Here is a 7215-nt window from a genome sequence, read left to right as displayed (position 1 = left end):
GTTTTGGGAACATGCACAAAAAGACCAAATGTGTCCTTAAATTCACTTTATGACGTTTAAACCCCCAAAACACACCCCTAGCGAGAAAGGTACCCACTTTGGGGAACGTCTTAGGACCCCAGGAATTCCAAAACAGGATGTTAACCTTTCATAGGGAGGACATTAAGATAATGAGGAAATAACCTATTTTTCTCACTATAAATATAATCATTTCCATCTCCCTAATAGAGATACCTTTCTCCTTTGGGGTGTTCTCCCTGAGGTCATCACAATCTTTTAATAAAACTTAGAAACTGAGTCACTGAGTCTTGTAATTCATGATCAATTTGATCAATTAAATCCATCCCTACATCACTATTGCCCACATTATTCTCTTTCATGTACTCTATATTATGACAAAACTGCCCTACTTAATGTTATTTGTAAACTGGAGCATCCTAGTATTTGTTTAACAACTTGCTCACACACACACACACACACACACGCGTGCGCGCGCGCAAGTATTCTTGACATACCTTTAAGTTTAATTTGTATTATAAACTTTCTTCATCTAAGGGGCAGCTAGGTAGTGTGGTAGATAGAGCACTGGCCCTGAAGTTGGGAGGACCTGAGTTCAAATCTCACCTCAGACATCCACTAGCTGTGTGACCCTGGACAAGTCACTTAACCTCAATTGCCTTAACATCCAGGGCCATCTCCATTCATCCTGATACATATCTTGCCACTGAACCCAGATGGCTCTGGAGGAGAGAGTGAGGTTGGTGACCTTGCACAGCCCTCCTTCACTTAAATCCAATTCACTGCAAGTCATGGCATCAACCTGATGCCATAGTCCTCTTTGAGAATGAAGGACAAACAACAAGAAGACAACAAAAAATGATGTCCATCCCTGATTTGTAATGTTTGTTTATTTGCTCTTGTGATCCTATGGGGACTGGCTCCACACATCCCTGCCATAAACTATATCTCCTGTCTCCATATCTTTACCTAGCATGCCCCCTACCTGGCATGTACCTTCTTCTAGACTTCTTCTTGTAGAATACCTAGCTTCCTTCAAATTTTAGCTCAACTACAACCTCCTACATTAGAGTCGACCCTAATCTTCCCAGTTGTTTGTGCCATTGAGCCTGGAGATTTTGTATTTAGTTTTCTGTACATATGTTATTTTCTTCTCCAGTAAAAAACAGAAATACCTTGAGGGCAAGTACTTTTTTCCCTTTCTATCTCTAGGATTTATCACAGTATCTGGGGCGCATTGTAAGTGCTTCACAATCATTATTGACTGCATGAATCCTTCACTTAATATTAATAATCAAGGTCATTAAGTAAAATTATCTTGTTGTTATATCTTTCTAGGAATCTTGTATTATTTTGGACGTATGCATGGGAGACTTGTCAAAGGAAAGCCTTTAAAGTGGTGTTTTTCTCTACCAAGTCAAATTGTCTGTATGGTTCAGAATCCTAGCTCCTATTCCACTTATCTGTATTATTAAGAGCCAGTCTTCTGAAGCAAAAAAACAAACAAACAACAAAAAACCCTTCTCCTAGATGTCCTTGGTGGCCTTTTTCATTAGCCAGTGTGTATTTTGAATTCTATGATTCACCAGTTGGTTTGAAGTACTATTAAGGCATGAATTTCTAGGTGTAGAAATGAGGCTGATGGATCAAACCATTATTGTTGTAGCAGTTATTATTTACTGTCTACTGAAACTGTATTTCAGTCCCCATTTTAAGAGATTGCCCAAAGAAGAAAAAAACCTTCTGTATTAAGTATGATTTATTATAATCTTTTTTGCTTGCATGTTAAAAGTTAATAGTTTTCTTTGAAGCACAGTTGTTTATAACCTCATCAATTTGCTTGTCAGAAGTTTAACAGGTTTTTTCCTTTTTTTTCTAATTTCTTCAAAAGATTTCCTCTCAACTCCATCTTCAATCCCTTCCTTCTCCCACTCCTGTGCAGAATGGTGGGGATAGGGGGTGAAACACACACTCTAATGCTCCTGAGATAACAGTAGCTTCTGTCAAGGTCATTCCCAGGATATTTATTTACTGAAACTGAGCAGATTACTCATCCTAAAACAACTCACGATTCCCAATGTTATTGACCACATATAATCTTTTCCTATAATTAATTACAAGAACCAGTTCACTATTGGTTCCCCTTAGACAACACCAGATATAGACACCTGCCTATATCTGAGACCCCCTAAAGGTTTGTAAGGGCTAAAATTCTAGGTATACTATCTAAAATCTAACGAGTGGTCGCCAATAAATTATAAGCTTTAGCAAGAGTATTTAAGTGTTTATGTATTTATTAGAGAGCATTAGGATCAGAGAGAAAAGTAAAAATCTAACTATTTCTAAGAGACCCTATCATCCCACCCACCATGGCAAGGTCAGGAACCAAAAAGAGAGAGAACCCCTCTGCCAGCATCCACTTCCTACTTCGTGTCCTCCTCCCAGAAATGGGAGGCTCCTCAAGTTGATTGGCTGGTAGCCTTAATAGACAGTACCCACAAGCAAATGTCACTTCCTGACGCTAAGGACCTTGACCACATGGCTTGCCCTCAGAGGTCTTCTCCTCATGGTGGAGCTTTGTGACAGTAAGTCTCCAGCAGGTGGTGTCATTCCAATTGTTACAGGTTGAAGAACCAATCGTGAGTGCAGAAAACAACTATCAACCAGGTAGAAATGTGTGCTCAGGTGAATTACCACTCAGGGGAAAAAAAAAAAAAAACAAACAGTCCAGGAACTCAGACTTATGAACTCTGACCAGTTGTAACTTACAAATCTTCAAGAACACTTGAAAGGGGTGGGAGTCAGGGTTTATTGATAAAAATACACCAGAAAAGGTGCTTTTTTCCTCTCACAACAATTTAGCTTTAAACTGCTCTACTGCCAAAGGCATTTTTTTTCACACTTTAAAGCCCTTCTTCATCATGCCTCACTCTCTCCCACTTTGCTCCAGTCTGTCATTAAGAGGTAGCCCTTCTCCTTGCCAAAAGCAACCTCTTCACTTGTGCTCATAGTTCCATTCCCTCCTATGACCTCTTGGAATTTGCCTCATAAATCACTGCCTCTTCCTTTCTTTTCTTCAGTCTTTTCTTAGCCACTGTTTACTTTTCAGCTACCTACCCTGCCCTATAAAAACCTTTTACATCAACCTGCAATTCTTTCAAGCTACCATGCATCTCCTGTCACTTTCACATGTTAAGTCCTCTAGCCCCCATTTCCTCACATCCAACTCACTTTTCAACCACTTCCAATCCGGTTTCTGACTCTACAACTTGACTGAAACTATTCTCTTCTCTACCAATGACCTCTTAGCTGCCAAATATAATGGTCTTTGGTTGTTTTTTTGTTTTGTTTTTTGGGGCTTTTTTTTGCTAGTCACATTCTACTTGATGAGGATTATAGATTTTTAAAAAATATATTTTGTTTCAATCAGCAAAAATAAGCTTTCTTACTCTCACATCCCAAACTCCTCCTTCCTGTTCCCCCAAATGAGGACAAAAGAAAAACAAAACCTATTACATACATATATGGTCTATCAAAACAAATTTCTACATTGTCTATGCCATCCCCACCCAATCGTCTCATTGTGCATTCTGAGTCCTTTGCATCTCTATCAGGAGGAGGATAGCATGTTTCAGCATAGTCTTAAAATGATGGCATTTTATTGTCAATCTTTTGCAATTATAATTGGTTGTTGCACTGATGAAAGTTTCTAATTCTTTCAAAGTTGTTTATTGTTATTATATAAATTTTTCTCCAGGGTATGTTCACTTCATTCTGTTTCAGTTCATAAAAGTCTTCCCAGATTTCTCTGAAACTTCCATCCTTTTTTATATCACAGTAGCATTCCATCCATTTATATGCATGACTTATGCAGCCATTCCCTAATTTATGGGCACCCTCTCTTAGATGCCTATTCTTTGGCACCTCAAAAAGAGCTACCAATATTTTTGTACATCTTTAGAGTTTGTTTTGTTTAGGACTAATCCTTACCTTAACCTGCCATCCTGCTAAGTCCTCTTCCCATCTTCTCCCATTTTCCCTTCTATTTCTCTGTTAAGTAAAATCATAACCATTATCATAACTAACATTCATATAGTGTTCACTATGTGCCAGGCACTGTGCTAAGCACTTTGCTTTTCTGTTTTGAACAGTTCAGATGAGAGTGAACTTATCTACTAGGAGCATTGTGAAGATCAAATGAGATTATGAAAGTACTTTGTGAAGTGCCTGACACATGGTAAGCACTTACTATGCTTGGTGACTGGGATATAGCTGTTTCCTTGCCACTTCTGTGACTGAAAGCTAAATGTATTCTTTGCTCTGAACTGCTCTTCCATTACTTCTGCTCTCTCGTGGCTCTAGATATCTCATTTTGAGCATTATGCATTTCCCTGTCACAGCTAAAATAAGTAAGGTTTATTATTTTTAGGTTTACTGGCCAGTCTGCAAAAGCCTCTAAGTCTCCCAAACTATAGTGACAGATTAGAACAATCAGATATGCAGTTCTATTTGTAATTTATTTATACTCAACAAACATTTATGTTGTTGTTGTTGAGCCATCTCAGTCGTGTTTGATTCTTCATGACCCCATTTGGGGTTTTTCTGGCGAAGATACCACTTTGAAGCAGAAGTTTGACTACAATTTTCCTTGGAGTTTTCATTTTGGAATCTCTTTCAGAAGGTGATTGGTGGATTTTTTTCAATGACTATTTTACCCTCTGGTTCTAGGTTATTAGGGTAGTTCTTAATAATTTCCTGGAATATACTGTCTAGGTTCTTTTTTTGATCATGGCTTTCAAGTAGTCCAATGATTCTCAAAATAATCTCTCCTGGAAGTATTTTCTAGGTCAGTTGTCTTTCCAATGAAGTATTTTACATCTTGTTCTATTTTTTCCTTCATTTAATTCTAATTAACTGATTCTTGATATCTTAAAGTGTCATTAGCTTCCACCTGCCCAATTCTAATTTTTAAGGAATTATTTTCTTCAGTTAGCCTTTGTACTTACTTTTCCATTTGGTCAATTCAACTTTGTAAGAAGTTGTTTTCTACAGTGGATTTTTTCCCATTTAGCCAATTATATTTTTTAAGGAATTGTTTTCTTCAGACAATTTTTTGTACTTCCTTTCCAAGCTGTTGATTCTCTTTTTTCATAATTATCTTGCATAACTCTCATTTCTCTCATTTTTCCCCAATTTTGCTTCTACCTCTCTTATTTTATTTTTAAAATCCTTTTTGAGCTCTTCCAAGAAGGCTTTTTGGTCTTGAAACCGATTAATCTTTCCCTTTGAGGCATTGCATGAAGGCATTTTGACAGTGTTGTCCTCTTCTGAGTTTGTGTTTTGGTCTTCCTTATTGCTATAGTAGCTTTCTATGGTGAGGGTTTTTTTTTTCTGTTTCTTATTCATATTTTAACCTATCTGGTGACTTTTAAAGTTGAATTCTACTCCTGGAACACATGGGGCACTGTCCCAAGTTTCTTGTCCTGGGGGCCAGGGGCCTGATCACTGGCTTTCTGCACCTGAGCCTCAGGGGCTCCCAGCTTGCTCACTGCACTGGGGTGGCCCAGCCTAGTCATTCTTGTTGTGTAGGGGATTCCCTACCTGGCAGTTTACCTTCTGCCTTGGGTCTGGAGGCCTCCCAGTTGGTTGGCTGTGCCATTAGCCTGCTGAGCCAGGAAAAAGAGGCCTCAGCTACTGATGTGTGCTGTGGCTAAGAGCCTTCCACTGGCTTGCCCAGATGCTATCTGCACGGTGCTGTGCTCCCCTTTTACCTAAGTGAGACAGATATTTCCTAAAGTCCTTCTAAGTTATCTTAAACTAGAATATTGTTTCATTCCACCTTTTTGAAGGTTCTGTAGCTCTAGAATCCATTTAGAGGCTTCATTTAACGTTGTTTCTGAGGGAAACTTGGGAGGCTCAGACAACTTCCTGGCTTCTCTCCCCCATCTTAACTCCATTTCCTTTTGATCTTTATATGCCCAGTAAGAATAACTTGGTGAGGAACTTTATCAATACAGATTGCCACCTTCTCTGCAACTTATAATTTTAGATAGTTGTCCAGGGCACTGAAAAGTTAAGACACTTGCCCAGGATCACATAGGTAGTATGTCAAAGACTTGAACCCGAACAGGACTTGAACTTTAAGTCTTCTTGACCCTGAGGCCAGCTCTCTATCTTTTATATTGGTTCCCCTCTCACCTTGCCTGTAATTGTCCTTCATTTCAAAGAGTACCAATAATGTCACAGGGTGATATCTTTTTTTTTTTTTTTAGTGAGGCAATTAGGGTTAAGTGACTTGCCCAGGGTCACACAGCTAGTAAGTGTTAAGTGTCTGAGGCCGAATTTGAACTCAGGTACTCCTGACTCCAGGGCCAGTGCTCTATCCACTGCGCCACCTAGCTGCCCCAACAGGGTGATATCTTAATTTATGAGTGAATTGGATTTAAGTGAGGCAGAGTTGCACAGTGTCAGCCACATTCTCTCTCTAGAGTCATTGCAGTCCAGTGGCAAGACAACAGTCAGGATGACTGACATGGCCGGGGATGCAGTGGATGACCTTGGAATCTTCAATGTCTGACCAAACTCTGAGTACTCTGTGGCACTGGTTTCAGCCATTTTCATGGCCATTGGAACAAATTGTTCTCCTTTGCCTTTTCCACCAGGGGATGTCTTGGCATGCTTGGGGGGAGACATGCTCCTAACTCACTGATGGTCTTGCTTTAGCTGGTCTGCCAAGATGGTTTTACCAGGGCATGGGCTGCTACACATGCTACAGCTTCTTTAAGCCACAGGTGAGAGTTGGGCAGACACCAAAGGTGGATGAGCAACCCTGAAAAGGGCTCGGCAAGCCCTCACACCAGAGGTGCTGGTCCTCTTGGAACACCCCGTGTGCCCCATGTAATATGTCTATGCATATAATAGGTACCTAATGGTATGGTTGGTATGAACCAGCCCTTCCCTTTCTCTCAAGTCTGAAAAAAAGAATTAATCAGAAAGAAATTGGGCAGGCAGGAAAGCCTATATGTACATACACATCATGAAATGCTTGAGTTTCCTCTTTTGCTTTTGAAGAGACTTCTAGTGTGACATTCAAAACCTTTCCTTCCATGTTGTTAGTGAGGTAGGCAGCCACCAGCAGCCTCTTGCTGCTCACTGTTTTCTTCTTTCTGAAGCTGCCACTATGACTGCATCCTAAGC

Source organism: Dromiciops gliroides, chromosome 2 (genome assembly GCF_019393635.1).
Source record: "Dromiciops gliroides isolate mDroGli1 chromosome 2, mDroGli1.pri, whole genome shotgun sequence".
Taxonomy (NCBI): Eukaryota; Metazoa; Chordata; class Mammalia; order Microbiotheria; family Microbiotheriidae; genus Dromiciops; species Dromiciops gliroides.
Note: the sequence above shows the minus strand (reverse complement) of the source record.